The sequence below is a fragment of the Ursus americanus genome, chromosome 6 (genome assembly GCF_024610735.1).
Source record: "Ursus americanus isolate L20-20 chromosome 6, mUrsAme1.1.p, whole genome shotgun sequence".
Taxonomy (NCBI): Eukaryota; Metazoa; Chordata; class Mammalia; order Carnivora; family Ursidae; genus Ursus; species Ursus americanus.
In genome coordinates this window covers 83,316,844-83,334,146 of record NC_142132.1, presented here as the reverse complement: position 1 = coordinate 83,334,146, position 17,303 = coordinate 83,316,844, and the positions used below count along the sequence as shown (strand labels likewise).

The window sequence follows — 17,303 nt, the reverse complement described above, 5'->3', positions numbered from 1 at the left end:
AGAGAACTGGGAAAGCCAGCAAGGTGAAATTAATAGAAACATCATGACAAAGAGTTATCAGAAAATCCAGGAAAGTTTAGATGGTTGGTGTGGAGGGGAAGGATTCAGCTCTCTGTGAGCTGGCTTTGAAGAACTTGGGGTAGAGAAGGGTTTGGGTGATAAAATGAAGAAAAGAGCAGCTCCATGTATGAGATGGTATTAGGAAGTAAATAGAGAAAAAATTTTAAGGTTTTCTTTGTGTTACATTCGTATTCTCCTTTTGGCATTTTTTTTTTTTGGCAGGTTACAGTATACTTTATTGATGGTACGTGACAAGGTAAGGCTCTCCAAGCCCCTCCACTTCTTCAGGGGGTCTGGGATGGAAACCATGTGGAGGTTGGGGGATTCTCAGTGTGTTGCGGGATGAGGTGGGGTGAGGACTCCCCAGCAGCTGAGGGCCTTTCTCTTCCTCTTGCTCTCACTGGGGCTGGTGGTCTAGGGGGCAATTACACCTTGTAGGCCATGTGGGCCAGAAGGTCCACTACCTGTAGTGTAGCCAAATTCATTGTCATACCAGGAAAGGAGCTTAACAAAGTGGTCATTGAGAGCAGTGTCAGCCCCGGGATTGAAGGTGGAGGAGTGCATGTCACTGTTACAGTCACAGGAGACAACCTGGTCCTCAGTGGAGCCCAGGGTGCCCTTGATGGGGCTCTCGATGCCTGCTTCACCACCTTGTTGATTGATGTCATTGTATTTGGCAGCTTTCTGCAGGCAGAAGGTCAGATCCATGGCTGACAGGTTGGTGGTGGGGACACAAGGGCCATGCCAGTGAGCTTCCCATTCAGTTCAGGAATGATCTCACCTACAGCCTTGTTTTCAGTAGAAACAGGGATGATGCTCTGGGCAGCCCCTCGGACTTCCCAGAGGAGCCATCCATGGTCTTCTGGGTGGCAATGATGGCGTGGACTGTGGTCATGAGTCCTTCCATGATGCTGAAGTTGTCATGGATGAACTTGGCCAGAGTGGCCAAGCAGTTGGTGGTGCAGGAGGGATTGCTGACAACCTTGAGGGAATTGTCATACTTTTCATAGTTCATGCCCATCACAGACACGGGGGAATCAGCAGAAGGGGGGAGATGATGACCCTGTTGGCCCCACGCTTCCAGTGAGCCCCCGCCTTCTCCATGGTGTTGCAGATCACAGTGGATTCTACAACACACTCAGAACCAGCATCGCCCCATTTGGTGTTGGCGGGATCTCCCTCGTAAAAGATGGAATTGGGCTTTCTGTTGATGACAAGTTTCCCGTTCTCAGCCTTGACTGCCCCATTGCACTTGCCATGGGTGGGATCATACTGGAACATGCAGACCACGTACTTGAGGTCAGTGAAGGGGTCATTGGTGGTGACCATATCCACTTTGCCAGAATAGAAAGCAGCCCTGATGACATGGTGCTCAATACAGCCAAGTCCACTTACTCCACCCTTCCCCATCACGTCTCGGGCGGTGGCTGGCACTGCGCCAGAAGATGCAGCTATTTGTCCGCTGGGGAGGAGCAGTGAGCCTCCCTCTGGTATTCTTAAAAGTCTTCTCTGAACAGTTCAGTTTATTTTCAGTTCTCTCTAGGAGCCAGACTACTATTTTTTGTGATATAACTCTATGCTGTATCTAGTTTCAAGACCCAGTAAACCAGTTCAGTTTAACGTGGGCTATTGAAGTATTCCAAATAAAGAGATGAAAATACCATTATTTCCCAATAACGTGATTATACACCTAGAAAACCCAAGGACAAAAACAGACACACAGACCAATGGAACAGAATAGAGAACCCAGAAATGGACCCTCGGCTCTTTGGGCAACTAATCTTTGATAAAGCAGGAAAAAACATCCAGTGGAAAAAAGACAGTCTCTTCAATAAATGGTGCTGGGAAAATTGGACAGCTACATGCAAAAGAATGAAACTTGACCACTCTCTCACACCATACACAAAAATAAACTCCAGATGGATGAAAGACCTCGATGTGAGACAGGAATCCATCAAAATCCTAGAGGAGAACATAGGCAGCAACCTCTACGACATTGGCCACAGCAACCTTTTTCATGACACATCTCCAAAGGCAAGAGAAACAAAAGATAACATGAACTTGTGGGACTTCATCAAGATAAAAAGCTTCTGCACATCCGAGGAAACAGTAAAAAAAAAAACTAAGAGGCAGCCCACAGAATGGGAGAATATATTTGCAAATGACACTACAGATAAAGGACTGGTATCCAAGATCTACAAAGAACTTCTCAAACTCAATACACGAGACACAAATAAACAAATCAAAAAATGGGCAGAAGATATGAACAGACACTTTTCCAATGAAGACATACAAATGGCTAACAGACACATGAAAAAATGTTCAAAATCATTAGCCATCAGGGAAATTCAAATCAAAAGCACACTGAGATACCACCTTACGCCAGTTAGAATGGCAAAAATTGACAAGGCAAGAAGCAACAATTGTTGGAGAGGATGTGGAGAAAGGGGATCCCTCCTACATTGTTGGTGGGAATGCAAGTTGGTACAGCCACTCTGGAAAACAGTGTGGAGGTCCCTCAAAAAGTTAAAAATTGAGCTACCCTATGATCCAGTCATTGCACTACTGGGTATTTACCCCAAAGATACAGACATAGTAAAGAGAAGAGCCATATGCACCCCAATGTTCATAGCAGCAATGTCCACAATAGCTAAATTGGGGAAGGAGCCGAGATGCCCTTCAACAGATGACTGGATTAAGAAGTTGTGGTCCATATATACAATGGAATATTACTCAGCTATCAAAAAGAATGAATTCTCAACATTTGCTGCAACATGGACGGCACTGGAGGAGATAATGCTAAGTGAAATACGTCAAGCAGAGAAAGACAACTATCATATGATTTCTCTCATCTATGGAACATAAGAACTAGGATGATCGGTAGGGGAAGAAAGGGATAAAGAAAGGGGGGTAATCAGAAGGGGGAATGAAGCATGAGAGACTATGGACTATGAGAAACAAACTGAGGGCCTCAGAGGGGAGGGGGGTGGGGGAATGGGATAGACTGGTGATGGGTAGTAAGGAGGGCACGTATTGCATGGTGCACTGGGTGTTATACGCAACTAATGAATCATCGAGCTTTACATCGGAAACCGGGGATGGACTGTATGGTGACTAACATAATATAATAAAAAATCATTAAAAAAAAAAAAAAAGAAAAGCCAAGGATTCAGTTCTAGAAACAACTGGACATAGTATGGAGTATAGGAAACTGAATAGGCGAGAGTGTAAACAACAGACACACACATACACACATGTGATGCCCACAGCATTTTATCTGTAATTGTAGGAAAACAAAGCGACAAAATAAAGGCCAATTTCCAACACCCACACAAAGTACTTGAGAGAAAAATATGTAAGATCTTTGTGAAGAAACAATAAAAACTTATGGAAAGTTAAAACAAATGATTTGAGTGAGTAGAGAAGATTGATAGCTATATTATGCTCCTGGATAGGAAGACAAATATTATATGAAATGTCTATGTGTCATCTCCAAGTTAATTTACGTATTTAATTCAGTCTTAAGAAAAATCCCAGAATGGTTTTAAAAACTTGACAAAATGTTTCCCAAATGGATATAAAAGAATAAGTATAACAGAATACATTTAAAAAATTCTCAGAGGGAAATATAATGGAAAAATATAATAAGGTAGATTAGCGTTATCAGGTATTAAAGATATAAGACAAAGCAGCTCCAGGTAAAAGAGTATAGCTCTGAGGCAAAAATAGACTAATACAGTCACAGCACCAAAGAGCTCATCCAGAAATGGACCCCAATATACAGTACAAGGTAAATATCAAAGACAACCAGGGAAGAAAATATTCGCTAGTGGATGTTGGGGTAGGTAATTTGGGTGGAGTAAAAAAAAAAATAAAAATAGATATTTACCTCAATCCATACACAAGAATGAATTCCAGAATACCTAAAGAAATCATAGTTCTGAACAGAATGGAGTAATCAGGGACCATATTAACACTCCCACTGGAAACAACTAACACATGGACAAAATATATGAAACAATGGTTTTCAAAACACTGTATATCAGGCAGATAAGTTACCAGTGATCCCAGAGAGACATGAAAAGAGAGGTGGTCCCATGGTTGCCCCAGTGTACTGCCTTGGGAGAGTCTCTTGGTCACAGCCCGAGGAGGGAAACCCAGGCAGAGCACAGTGGACTCTCTGAGCTGAAGATATGGAGCTAAGAGTCCAAGGAGCACGAGGTGGCTAAAGCTTGCAGGACAGAGTACTGAAGAAGAGAAACCCTCAAAGAGAGAGCGAGAGAGCTGTGGAGATCTACAGGGATTCCCCCTTGAGTACTGGTCAGAGCTTGCTAAAGCTGAAGAAAGAGCCATCTGAAGGGATTAGCGGGAACAGTGCCCACATTCACACAGCACCGAGAATAGAGCCGGTTCCTACCAGTGAGGTGAAAGCCTCGTGACCGGGTAGAGTTCACAGAAGTTTTGCCTCAGAAGTGGTGTAATTGGAGCAACTGGCTGGACGTAAGCTCGGCTCCAGGGTCCCCCAACACAACTCAACAGGAAGACATGGAAGAGAGAACTGTTGGCAAGTAACCTAGCTACGTTCCAGAGCAAAACTCAGCGGTGTCTAAAGGAATACAAAAATATCCAGCACGCAACAAGGTGATTTTCACAATATCTGGTATTGAATAGAAAATGATGAGGACCACAGAAAAGGAAGAAAATACAACACATAACGAAGAAACATCAATTGAAACAGACTCAGAACTAACACAGACATTGGAATTAGCAAAGACAATAATCAATTGTTATAACTATTCTGTATGTTCAAAAAGTTAATAGAGACATAGGATATATTTAAAAAGGCCCACATTGAGCTATGAGACAAGAAAACTGTGATGTGTAAGATGAAAAATACCCTGAATGGGAGTAATGGCAAAGTAGATGTCAGAGAAGAGAAGATTAGTGAACTCGAAGCATAGCAATAGAAACTACCTAAAATGAAACACCACAGACAGAGAATTGTTTTTTGAAATGAACAAAGCACCAGTAAATTATGAGACAACCTTAAATGGATGGGTGTATTTGCAATTGGAATCCCCATAGGCAGGGGTAGACAGAAAAAAATATCTGAAGAGATAATGGCTGGACATTTTCCAAAGTTGATGACAAATGATGAATCTATAGAGTCAGGAATCACGATAAACATCCACACAAGAAACAGGAAGAAAAGGACACCAAGTCTTATCATAATCAAAATACTAAAAAATATAAATATAAAAACTTTAATAGTAGAAGAAACAGAAAATACTGGAATTCCGTATTTATCAACTTGGGGGATAATATGAGAGAGAACTTCCCAGATGCTCAGAAAACAATTATTGAAGGAAAGATCAGCAGATATAACACAAATTCAAATATCTGATGCTTTTTTTTTAAAGACTATTTTAAAGATGTATTTATTTTTTTTTATTTTACAGAGAGAGAGAACAAGTCGAGGGGGAGGGGGACGGAAAGGGAGAGAAGCAGAGTCCCTGCTGAGTGCAGAGCCTGACGTGGGGCTCCATCCCATGACCCTGAGATCGTGACCTGAGCAGAATCAAGAGTCAGGCACTTAACCAACTGAGCCACACAGGTGCCCCTGATGCTTTTAAAATAATGCATAAACAAACTTCAAAGACAAGCAACAGAGTGAAAAAACAAATATAGACAAATACAGAAGATAAGAGGATAATATTATACATGTACATAACACACAGCTCCTAATAATAATGAGAAAAACATTAAGATTTCAATATATGGACAGCCAAAAAACATAACCAAATGATTCACACACACAAAATCTAACACGTAAATTTATGGGGAAGTATCCAGCTTTGTTAGAAAGCAAACAAATGTCAATTAGAATAATGCACCTCATGCCTACGAAATTAGCAAATGTTTACAAAAGTAACATTGTTTATTCCTCAAGAAAACAGATTTTAGTTCATATTTTCATGCATCGCCAATGATACTATGAAGTGGTGCCGCCCTTTCAGAAGTAATTTGGAAATACGCATCAGGAGCTCAAGCTATGTTCATACCCATGGACTTACGGATTCCATTTCTGAATGCCTGTTAACAACCCAACATTCCACAGCCATAATCAGACTATTATCACTACACTGTGTGGGACAGTAAATTTTTAAAAGTACACTTATGTATAATTAAATGTAAATTCAGTTAATATAAGTATATATTTTAAATAAAAACTTTTGAAAACTATACTTTGGTATTTTTAAACAAAAGTAATTGAAGATCTTTTCCTAACTTATCTATGCATACCAATCATTTTTACATGATATTTTCCATTTTAAATCAGCCTCTCATATTTAAACCTTCACAAGTATAGTCACCATTTTTCTCCATAAATAAGTTTGCATAGCTTATTGCAGATAATATATTAACGACTATTTAAACACCGGTGTGCATTTGGGGTTATGCTACTTTGAAGGCTTTTCTTTAGCCTGAGAACAAAGAGCATACTTTGAAGAAGGGATTCAGTTCAAGGAGTCGTGTTTCTACAACAGGAGGAGGAATGAAATGAATTCACTCTGTTTAATGATCTTATGCAGACATTGGGAAAGTTTTCATTATGTATCTCAGAGAATCTTTCTGTAAAAGTCAATGTAATTACAACAGTTTTAAGGTGTAATTGTAGACATTAAAGAATCGTAGAACTAAAGGATGATATATTTATATATAAGGCGGTTATTTTTTGATTGTTAGGTAAAGGGGAAAAGCATTTCATTCAAAGCTCCAAAATTGGTCAGGTCAAAATTATTGGGACAGTCTGAAGGTTGGAAAGATGATGTTATACCTTCAAAAAATTAATTAAATGCACACTAGCAAAGTGAGTCCTATTATACTTCACACATGTTGTTAGTCTTATCTCTTCATTGAATGTGCTTTCAAACATTTCAGAGGGTCTCAGAATCTTTAGGGAGCCGTGCTATTGTACAGGAAGTACAAAGAAGACTATAAAAATAACAGAACGGACTCTTTCTCGTACCTCCTTCCAATAATAAGGACCTTGGGATCACCGAGCCAGAGACGGGAATCGTGAGTAGTTTGCCTCAGTTGTGGGTGTAGCTTATTTGACAATGCTTTGTGGGAACTAACACTGAGATCACCAATAAAATGAGTTTCCAAGTAATATCAGATTTGCCACTACGTCATTCAATTCAAGTCAATTCAATTAACATTAATATATCTCTACAGAATGTCCCACCCTTTGACAAATGCTGAAAAGGTGACCGATCCATAGGGCTGGATTTAGCCAGAAGGAAGCATTAGCGAGTCTAGTACAAAAGGGAGCCTTTTAGCATCACCTCTGCCTTTCTGTTTAACAGGGAGGAGACCAGAGATTGAGGGCACAAAGGGGTCAGCTTTCCCTGGAGAGTTCCTTTTCTCAGAGAAGGTGACAATTGAGCTGTGTCTTGAAAGGTCGAATCGAGACAAACAAGGGGATGACACGCTGGGGGACAAGTCATTCCGGGCAGTGGGGCCAGCCATGAAAAAGCACAGATATGAAGCAGAGTGTTTGGGCAGCTGTCAGCCCAAGTGGAACGTGGGTTGTGCTAGAAGGAAAAAGGCAAGGAAGGAGGTGAGATCCAGAGATGGAGGTCAGGTATGGGAGACGTTCTAAGCCAAATCCCCTAAAAGGCAGGGAGTTGTAGGTGGTGACTCTGGCCTTCTGTGGAGGTTCGGTCAAAGGGGTGAAGCCTGGCTGCGGAGACCAGTAGGAGATCGCTGTAATAGTTCGGTCCTGAGGTTATGTTAACATTTTAATAAATGTCCCTGCAGATGCCACTGAGAAATTATTTCCTCCATTCTTGGAGTATAATTGGTTGGAATTTTAAAAGCTGAAAGATTTAAAACTGTGCACGGAGTTTATGAAATAAAAAGAGCTACCAGAAAGGAAATCATCAAACAAACAGAAAAAACCACTCATGGTGATTAAGACACTGAGCCTTTACCCATGTAGAGCTTGGAGGGAACTCACCAGCACCCTAACTCTAGGACATGGTTTCCAAATTGCCACAGAAAAGACACTGTAGCTCTTAATGGAACGACTGGATGCGGCAGCAAGGAGGTCACATCTATCAAACTAACCTTCCCCTGGTAGATTTTCCACTGCTCTGTCACAGTCTTTTTTTCCCCTAGGGCTAACTGAAAATTGTGTTAGGGTTAGCACAGAATCTACATATTTAAATAGATTCAGCCAGAACGAAGACACGAACTGAGATAGTTTTATCAGTGGAGTTATTATCAATAGTTACAGAGTCCCTACCAAATGCTATATTTCATGTTATTTTATTTCATTTTAAAGATTTTATTTATTTACTTTGAGAGAGAGAGAAATCACAAGTGGGAAGAAGAGGCAGAGGGAGAGGGAGAGGGAAAAGCAAACTCCCTGTTGAGTAGAAAGCCCAATTTAGGGCTCAATCCCAGAACCCCAAGACGCCAAGATCTTGACCTGACCCGAAGGCAGAGTCTTAACTGACTGAGCACGCAGGCGCCCCCAAATGCTATATTTTAAATACTGAGCTTTTGTCCTTGCTTTGTTACGTGCAATATTGAAGGAAGGTTTGTGTTTTTAGCCTTTTGTTCTGGGTTTGGTTTTGGGGTTTTTTTTGTGTGTTTTTTTGTTTGTTTGTTTTGTTTTTGGTACTGTGGTCTTTCCCTTTTAGTTAAAACTGTTGAAAATAGCAACACTTGTCCTCCTTCCCTTCAGATGATATTGATGACATTCCCCTAACTCTAACTGCGGGTCCTGTCTCCTCTGGATGCTCAGCAGAAACTCTGAGGACTGTGCATATTATAGTTTTGCAGATGAGTCAGGAATGGCCCAGAAAAATCCATTATGATGCCTCGCATGTATGTCTTTAGGCAAAGCAATTATGTTTCCACATGTAGCATTTTAGAACGCAAGTGTCCTTAGAGATCGTGCAATCCAACTCTGCATTGTAGATTAAGAACGTTTCAGTAAGATTTCGTGTTCACTCAGGTCGCCTGGGTGGCTCAGTCATTAAGCGTCTGCCTTCGGCTCAGGTCATGAGGGCCTGAGCTCCACATCGGGCTCCCTGCTCAGCGGGAAGCCTGCTTCTTCCTCTCCCACTCCCCCTGCTTGTGTTCCTTCTCTTGCTGGCTGTCTCTGTCAGATAAATAAATAAAATCTTAAAAAAAAAGATTCCGTGTTCACTGATCAGATTAGCAGATTATAAAAAGATTATGATATTCAGTGCTGATAAAGGTGTGCAGAAGGCACATTCTCATACTCTCCTGGGGGAGAGATAAAGCAGTATGCTTTTGGAGGGTAGTTTGGTACTCCCTACATAAATTGAAATATGTATACCTCGGCAGTTCCATTTTTAGAAAGCTATGCTTTAGAAACTTGATACATATACATGGGGTATATGTACCAATGTGCTTGTTGCAGGATTTTTAGATGGTTAAAATTTGGGGTCGGTCTAAATGCCCCATAATGGGAATTGTCAAATAAATTAGGATATGTCTGTATCATGAAAGAGTGTCCAAGATGCACTGTTTAGTGTGAAAAGCAAGTTACAGGACAATATATAGAGTTTGATCCCATTTTTATTGAAACATATATATATTTATTTAAGTGCTTATAGAGGAATGTGTCAAGTGATATACACCAAATTTTTTTTAAAGATTTTATTTTTATTTATTTGACAGAGATAGAGACAGCCAGCGAGAGAGGGAACACAAGCAGGGGGAGTGGGAGAGGAAGAAGCAGACTCCTAGCAGAGGAGCCTGATGTGGGGCTCGATCCCAGAACGCCGGGATCACGCCCTGAGCCGAAGACAGATGCTTAACCGCTGTGCCACCCAGGTGCCCCTCAAGATTCTTTTTTCTGTATAGACCATTGTAATCATCATAGAAATATTCATTTATAGTTACTGTGCCCCACTTCTATGACCAATCCTAACCACTTCCCTAGCCACTAATCCACAAAAACAGGATTAAAACTCACTTGGATAGTACTCCATAGTGGCACAGAAGACCCAGACTTTCCAACAGAGCACGCAAGTCTCTTCCCAAAGTACAGAGGAATTTGCTATCATGTTTCCTCATCTGTTCTTAGCATATCTTCGCAGTTTTTCTCAAATAGTTGTTATTTTTAGCAGCATTTTGGTATTCGTGGTGCATAGCTCTACTGCTCTCCATGACACCAAACAAAATATATGAAATTTTGTTTACCTTAAAATCAACAGCAATATTAGCTTTTCCCATATGCTTAAGTTTAATTTTAGGGATTCAAAAATTTAAACTATAGATGGTGTGTACCATCTCTACACATGTCTCTATGAGAATGTAAGTGTATGTATATATATACACATATATAACATGTATATGTATACATATATATGTATATATATAATATTAATTTATTTTAGAGAGAGAGTACAAGCAGGAGAAGCAGAGGGAGAGGGACAGAGAATCTCAAGCAGACTCCCTACTGAGTGCAGGGCCCTGTAAGGGGCTCAGTCCCATGACCCTGAGATCATGACCTCGGCCGAAACCAAGAGTCAGACGCTCAACCAACTGCACCACCTAGGTGCCCCTATAAATATATATACATTTTAATAAAATTGGAATCAAAGTCTATATATTGTCCTATAACTTGCTTTTTCCATCAAACGGTATATCCTGGACACTCTTTCCAACTGTAGCCTCATATTTCCTGGTACTGAGATAACCCAATTTATTTAACAATTCCCATTATGATGGACATTTAGACTGACTCCAATTTTTAACCATCTAATATTCCTGCAACAAGCACGTTGGTGTATATATTCCCATATATATGTATTAGGTTTCCTTAGGATAGCTTCCTAAACTATTCCCAAACTTTAGGAATGCCCATAACTATTGGTTTGATCCTTTTCTCAATTAATAAATGAAGGGAAACATCTGAAAGTAATTCAGGATAAGCATTAAAAATATTATGTTTAAAAGAATATTTAATTATGTCAGAAAATGTCCCAACTATGTTAAATAAAAAGAGGTACAACAAATGCGTAACTCGAATTATTCCCATTCAGTCAACATACATATTTTATGTGCAATCACATATGCATAGAATAAGATCTTGAAAAAACGTATGCGAACATTAACATTTGCTCTGAATGATGAGCCTCTGATTTCCGTTTCTCCTTTATACCTCCTTGTGCTCTCTCGTTTCGTCCAAAGAATGTTTTCTTTTGACAACAGAAAAAAAAATTTTGTAAAGATTTGGAAGCCAATATAACCTGAAACAGTACATACTGAACATCTTTACCTGGGAATAATAGTCAATTCTAGGCATTCCTCGAAGAGAGCAATGAAACCTCAGATTAATGTCTGAGTACACTTACTGGTGGAGAAGTCAAATCGGATTTTGACTTTTTTGAAGAAAAAATGAACTTTGATAAAGAGAGAAAGGAGACCAAAGAGACAGAAAAGAGAGAAAGGAGGGAAGTAGGCTGGCCACTGGTCTGCCGGATTGGATCTCAGATTTTGGATACAGCAGGCACCAAGCCAAGGGATTTCCAAGCAGGGACTTGATGGGAGAAGGTAGATAGAGATAATCACTTTTAACATTTATATACACATACATGCATATATTTAAAAGGAATCATTTTTGAAATATCTACTGTTTTGTGAGCTGTTTTTCCCACCCCCTGGAATATTTTTCCATGCTAAAATCTCTGTTAATAGCTACATAATTTGAGAGTACTATAATTTATGTGTGTCCTAATGTATTTAAGTACTTTCCAAACATTTAGGCTGTGGGAAACATTCCATGTGTTAAAAATAAAAACCATATGCAGGAAGGGATTCTGGGTATGTGCCCCCCAAGGGAGGCTCATCTGTGACTTTACTATCCCTGCCTCACCTGGACCCGAGGGTTGTGGCAACCATGAGGAGAACTAGAACCTTTCCCCTATGTGAGGTTTAGCTGTGTTTGGGTGTCAGGTAAGAGCGAGGAGGTGAAAAGCAGCAGGAAACTCCCGTGTGAAGCGTGAAAGAGAGGCTCCTGGTAGACCACGTACCACCAAAACGTACGCTCCCTCCTATGGTAGGTTGACTCTGAAAGCATGAGTGTGTCAGTGTTCCTGGCCCCAACATGTCACAAAAAAACTTAGAGCAGACTGACTCCACAGCGGCCCCACAGCCCCTGTACCAGAATTTGTGCCCTTATCCAAATCTCCTCCTTTTGATGTGAGTGAGGCCTGGGACTGGAGTCTGAGCCATGGAACATGGCAAAGGTGAAACCTGTGTGTGGTTACATTGCATGCAATTGTAACAAGAGTCTTTTTTTTTTCTAATAATATTTTTTTATTGTATTATGTTAGTCACCATACAGTACATCCCTGGTTTTTGACGTAAAGTTCCATGATTCATTATTTGTGTATAACACCCAGTGTACCATGTAATACATGCCCTCCTTACTACCCATCACCAGCCTATCCCAATCCCCCAACCCCTCCCCTCTGAAGCCCTCAGTTTGTTTCTCAGAGTCCATAGTCTCTCATGCTTCATTCCCCTTTCTGATTACCCCCGTTTCTTTATCCCTTTTTTCTCCTACCGATCTTGCTAGTTCTTATGTTCCATAGATGAGAGAAATCATATGATAATTGTCTTTCTCTGCTTGACTTATTTCACTTAGCATTATCTCCTCCAGTGCCGTCCATGTTGCAGCAAATGTTGAGAATTCATTCTTTTTGATGGCTGAGTAATATTCCATTGTATATATGGACCACATCTTCTTAATCCAGTCATCTGTTGAAGGGCATCACGGCTCCTTCCATGATTTACCTATTGTGGATAATGCTGCTATGAACATTGGGATGCATATGGCCCTTCTCTTCACTACATCTGTCTCTTTGGGGTAAATACACAGAAGTGCAATTGCTGGATCATAGGGTAGCTCAATTTTTAACTCTTTAAGGGACCTCCACACTGTTTTTCAGAGTGGCTGTACCAACTTGCATTCCCACCAACAATGTAGGAGGGATCCCCTTTCTCCACATCCTCTCCAACAATTGTTGCTTCTTGCCTTGTCAATTTTTGCCATTCTAACTGGCGTAAGGTGGTATCTCAGTGTGCTTTTGATTTGAATTTCCCTGATGGCTAATGATGTTGAACATTTTTTCATGTGTCTGTTAGCCATTTGTATGTCTTCATTGGAAAAGTGTCTGTTCATATCTTCTGCCCATTTTATGATTCGTTTATTTGTTTCTCGTGTATTGAGTTTGAGAAGTTCTTTGTAGATCTTGGATACCAGTCCTTTATCTGTAGTATCATTTGCAATTATATTCTCCCATTCTGTGGGCTGCCTCAGTTTTTTTTACTGTTTCCTCGGATGTGCAGAAGCTTTTTATCTTGATGAAGTCCCACAAGTTCATTTTATCTTTTGTTTCTCTTGCCTTTGGAGATGTATCATGAAAAAGGTTGCTGTGGCTGATGTCGTAAAGGTTGCTGCCTATGCTCTCCTCTAGGATTTTGATGGATTCCTGTCTCACATCGAGGTCTTTCATCCATTTGGAGTTTATCTTTGTGTATGGTGTGAGAGAGTGGTCAAGTTTCATTCTTTTGCATGTAGCTGTCCAATTTTCCCAGCACCATTTATTGAAGAGACTGTCTTTTTCCCACTGAATGTCTTTTCCTGCTTTACCAAAGATTAGTTGCTCAAAGAGCCGAGGGTCCATTTGTGGGTTCTCTATTCTGTTCCATTGGTCTATGTGTCTGTTTTTGTGCCAGTACCATGCTGTCTTTGTGATCACAGCTTTGTAGTACAACTTGAAATCTGGCATTGTGATGCCCCCAGCTTTGTTTTTCCCTTTTCAACACTTCCTTGGCGATTCAGGGCCTCTTCTGGTTCCACACAAATTTAAGGGCTGTTTGCACCCACAAACTACTAGAAGTTATAGAGCAATTCAGTAATGTGGCGGGATACAAAATCAATGCTCAGAAATCAGTTGCATTTCTATACATGAACAATGAGACTGAAGAAAGAGAAATTAGGGAATCCATCCCATTTACAGTCGCACCAAAAATCATACGTTATCTTGGAATTAACTTAACCAGAGACGTAAAGGATCTATATTCTAGAAACTACAAATCACTCTTGAAAGACATTGAAGAAGACACAAAAAGATGGAAAAATATTCCATGCTCATGGATCGGAAGAATTAACATAGTTAAAATGTCCATGCTACCCAGAGCAATCTACACTTTCAATGCTATTCCGATCAAAATACCAATGACATTTTTCAAAGAACTGTAACATCAGTCTTGACAGAAGACTCTTTCTTGCTGGCTTTGAGGAAACAAGTGATTCGGGGGCAGACCCAGATGGCAAGGAACTGAGAGCAGCTGGCAGCCAACAGCTAGAATGAAACAGAGGCCCTCAGTCCAACAGCCCAGCAAGAACTGAGTGTTGCCAACAACCTGATGAGCTTGAATGCAGATCCTTCCCCAGTTGAGTTTTAGATGAGTGCCCACCCACCACCCCAGCTGACACCTTAATTGCAGGTTTATAAGATGCTGGAGTAGATGAGCCAGGCTAGCTGTGCCTGGACTCCCGACCCATGGAAAGTGTGAGGTACTTAACGTGTGTTGGTTTGAACCACTAAGTTTGCAGTAATCTTGGTACCTATCAACGAATACTAATACAAAGCTCAATGATGCCCTGAGTCTTCAGTGACCCTGAGCCTCTGAAAATAAGAAGAAAGTGAGAACAGAAAGACTGTGTGATCTGACACTGTTCACCTGCCTGTTTCACGTTGCCAACCCACTGGAATAAAGACGGCTCAACTTTTATTACATGAGGGATAGCTAACAACTTGGGCAATTCAACATCAAATCAGAGTTCCAATGAGCCGACAAAGAAAAATACATCTTATTTAAGAAGTACTAGCCAGGGGCACCTGGGTGGCTCAGTCAGTTAAGCGTCTGCCTCTTGGTTTTGGCTCAGGTCATAATCTTAGGGTGCTGGGATTGAGCCCCATGTCGGGCTCCACACTCGGCATGGAGTCTGTTTAAGGCTGTCTCTCCCTCTCCCTCTACCCCTTCCTCCCCACTCGCGTACTCTCTCTCTCAATGGAAGAAAGAAAGAAAGAAAGAAAGAAAGAAAGAAAGAAAGAAAGAAAGAAAGGAAGAAAGGCTAACCAAAAAGAGGAGTACGTAAGTCAGAACTAACACAACATGTCTAGCAAAATGGAGTTGCTGAAGATGACAGACAACATCATGAATTTTAAAAAATCATAATAAAGAAGTCTCACTTTTAGTACTTAGTAGTTGGGATGGACTAATTTTTTACAGATTAAATTTATAAAATCTTCACAAAATATGAAAAACAGTAACTTAAAGTACTAGAGAATGACCCCAAAGCAGACAAACACTGGAGAGAAGTTGACTCTTGAATGATGAGCTGTGTACCAGTAAGATCTCTCAGTATGATCTCAGCCTTTTTTCTCATTTTTTAATTCCCTGCTAGAAGTCAGCCAGGCTCTGCTGAACCTCTGTGTCTTGGTTTGTCAACGGTCTCCCATGTCCTGGCCTTTCCCTGAATCTTCTTGTCTCTGTGGACTCAGGATCTCAGTGCTCTCCACTCCCCACCAGCAAAGCCCCTGGTCCTTCAGTATGGCCCCCAGCCCTTCCCTTCCCATAGCTGTTCTTTCTTTTCCCTCAGGGCTGCGTTACGCTGTTCCTAACAACTCTCAAATTACAACCATCTGCATTATCTACACACATAGTGAACGTGGCATAGAGCATCACTATCCCAAATTAGTATAGCCTTATGTCATATTGTAGGTCAATGACCTATAAAGCCTACTCATCTTATACCTATTTGACCTCTTTCTCCAGCTATTCACTGTTTTTCTTACACAAAACTATGCTTCGACCTCAGGATCTTTGCACTGGCTGTTTCATCCGTCGTAAATGGCCTTCCCCCCAGGTAAACTTGGCTCTCTTTCTTTTTCTGATCTTTGCTCAAATGTCACCTTTTCGGTAAGCCCTTACCTAGAAATCTTGTCTAAAACGATCAACCCACTACCACTGTCATGACACTCCTTCCTCCCTTTCCTTAGCGTTAATTATATAACATGCTAGATGTCTTACTTAGCTTGCTTGCTACCCATTTCTCCATCTAAAACGTAAGTGCCATGTGTGTATGGATTGGTGTCTGGATTTTTTTTTTTCGTTTGTTTTTTCTGTAGTGTTTGGAACAGTGATTGACACATATTAAGCACTCAATAATTACTTGTTGAATTTCTCAATTTGGCTTAAGAGTTTCATTTTCTCATAGTATAATTTCTCTCACAGATTAGGGGCCTGGCACTAAATTGCAGAGGTATCTTGGGTGACCCATAACCACGGTTTTAATGTTCTAGCTCCCTTTGGCTAGAAATGGTACTTGATCCTTGGTGACTAAGACAGAAGGAAATAGAATACCCAGGACTCCCAATGCACAGAGTCATGGGTTCTAAAGTTCATGTTTAAGTCAATTGTTTGGACATCCTGAACTCTTCTTCAGAACATGATTGGGCACAGCTAGTTAACTGCAGGGAGTCTGAGAAGACTGGGAAGTGCCAGAACTTGGAACCAGATCTGACCACTGGGATGGAGCACACTCTGGAAGGACAGGAACAGGTGCACTGAACTCTGAGGGTATTCAGTGTGGCCAACAGGAGACATTGTCCCGAAGGCAAGGGCACAGGCAGCAGGTAGCATTAGAAAAGGGCCCAGAGGAATATTGTGACCCCATTGGGAAGTAGAGTTTAGCAACTGGCCATTTACGAGTAGTGATACTTAAAAAACAAGTTTAGCGAAAGACACAATTAAGGCCATGCAAAAGCAAGCCAAAGAATAGAGAAAATATTTGCAATATGTCTAGGAACTGAATATTTAAGGAACTGTTTCAATCGGAAAAGAAAGACAACCCAATAGAAAAATGGGCAAAAGACATTAATAATCACTTCAAAAAAGACAACATCTGAATGTCTAATAAACATATAAATACATTCCCAGCCTCAATTACATTAAGGCCGCGATGAGATTTTACTACACACAACCAGGAGGGCTAACACTGAAAGGACTGGCCATACCAGGTGTTGGTAATGTTGCGGAACAATGGAAATTCTCTTACACTACTGGTGGAAGTGAAAATTGGTACAAATGCTTCGTAAAATTGTTGTTTCATAATTGCA

The 17,303-nt window shown here is 40.8% G+C and overlaps 1 pseudogene; it reads right to left on the bottom strand.

Moving 5' to 3' along the window:
• Positions 1-485: 485 nt before the first annotated feature.
• Positions 486-1,470, bottom strand: LOC123795502 (glyceraldehyde-3-phosphate dehydrogenase pseudogene; annotated as a pseudogene).
• Between the last annotated feature and the right edge of the window lie 15,833 nt (positions 1,471-17,303).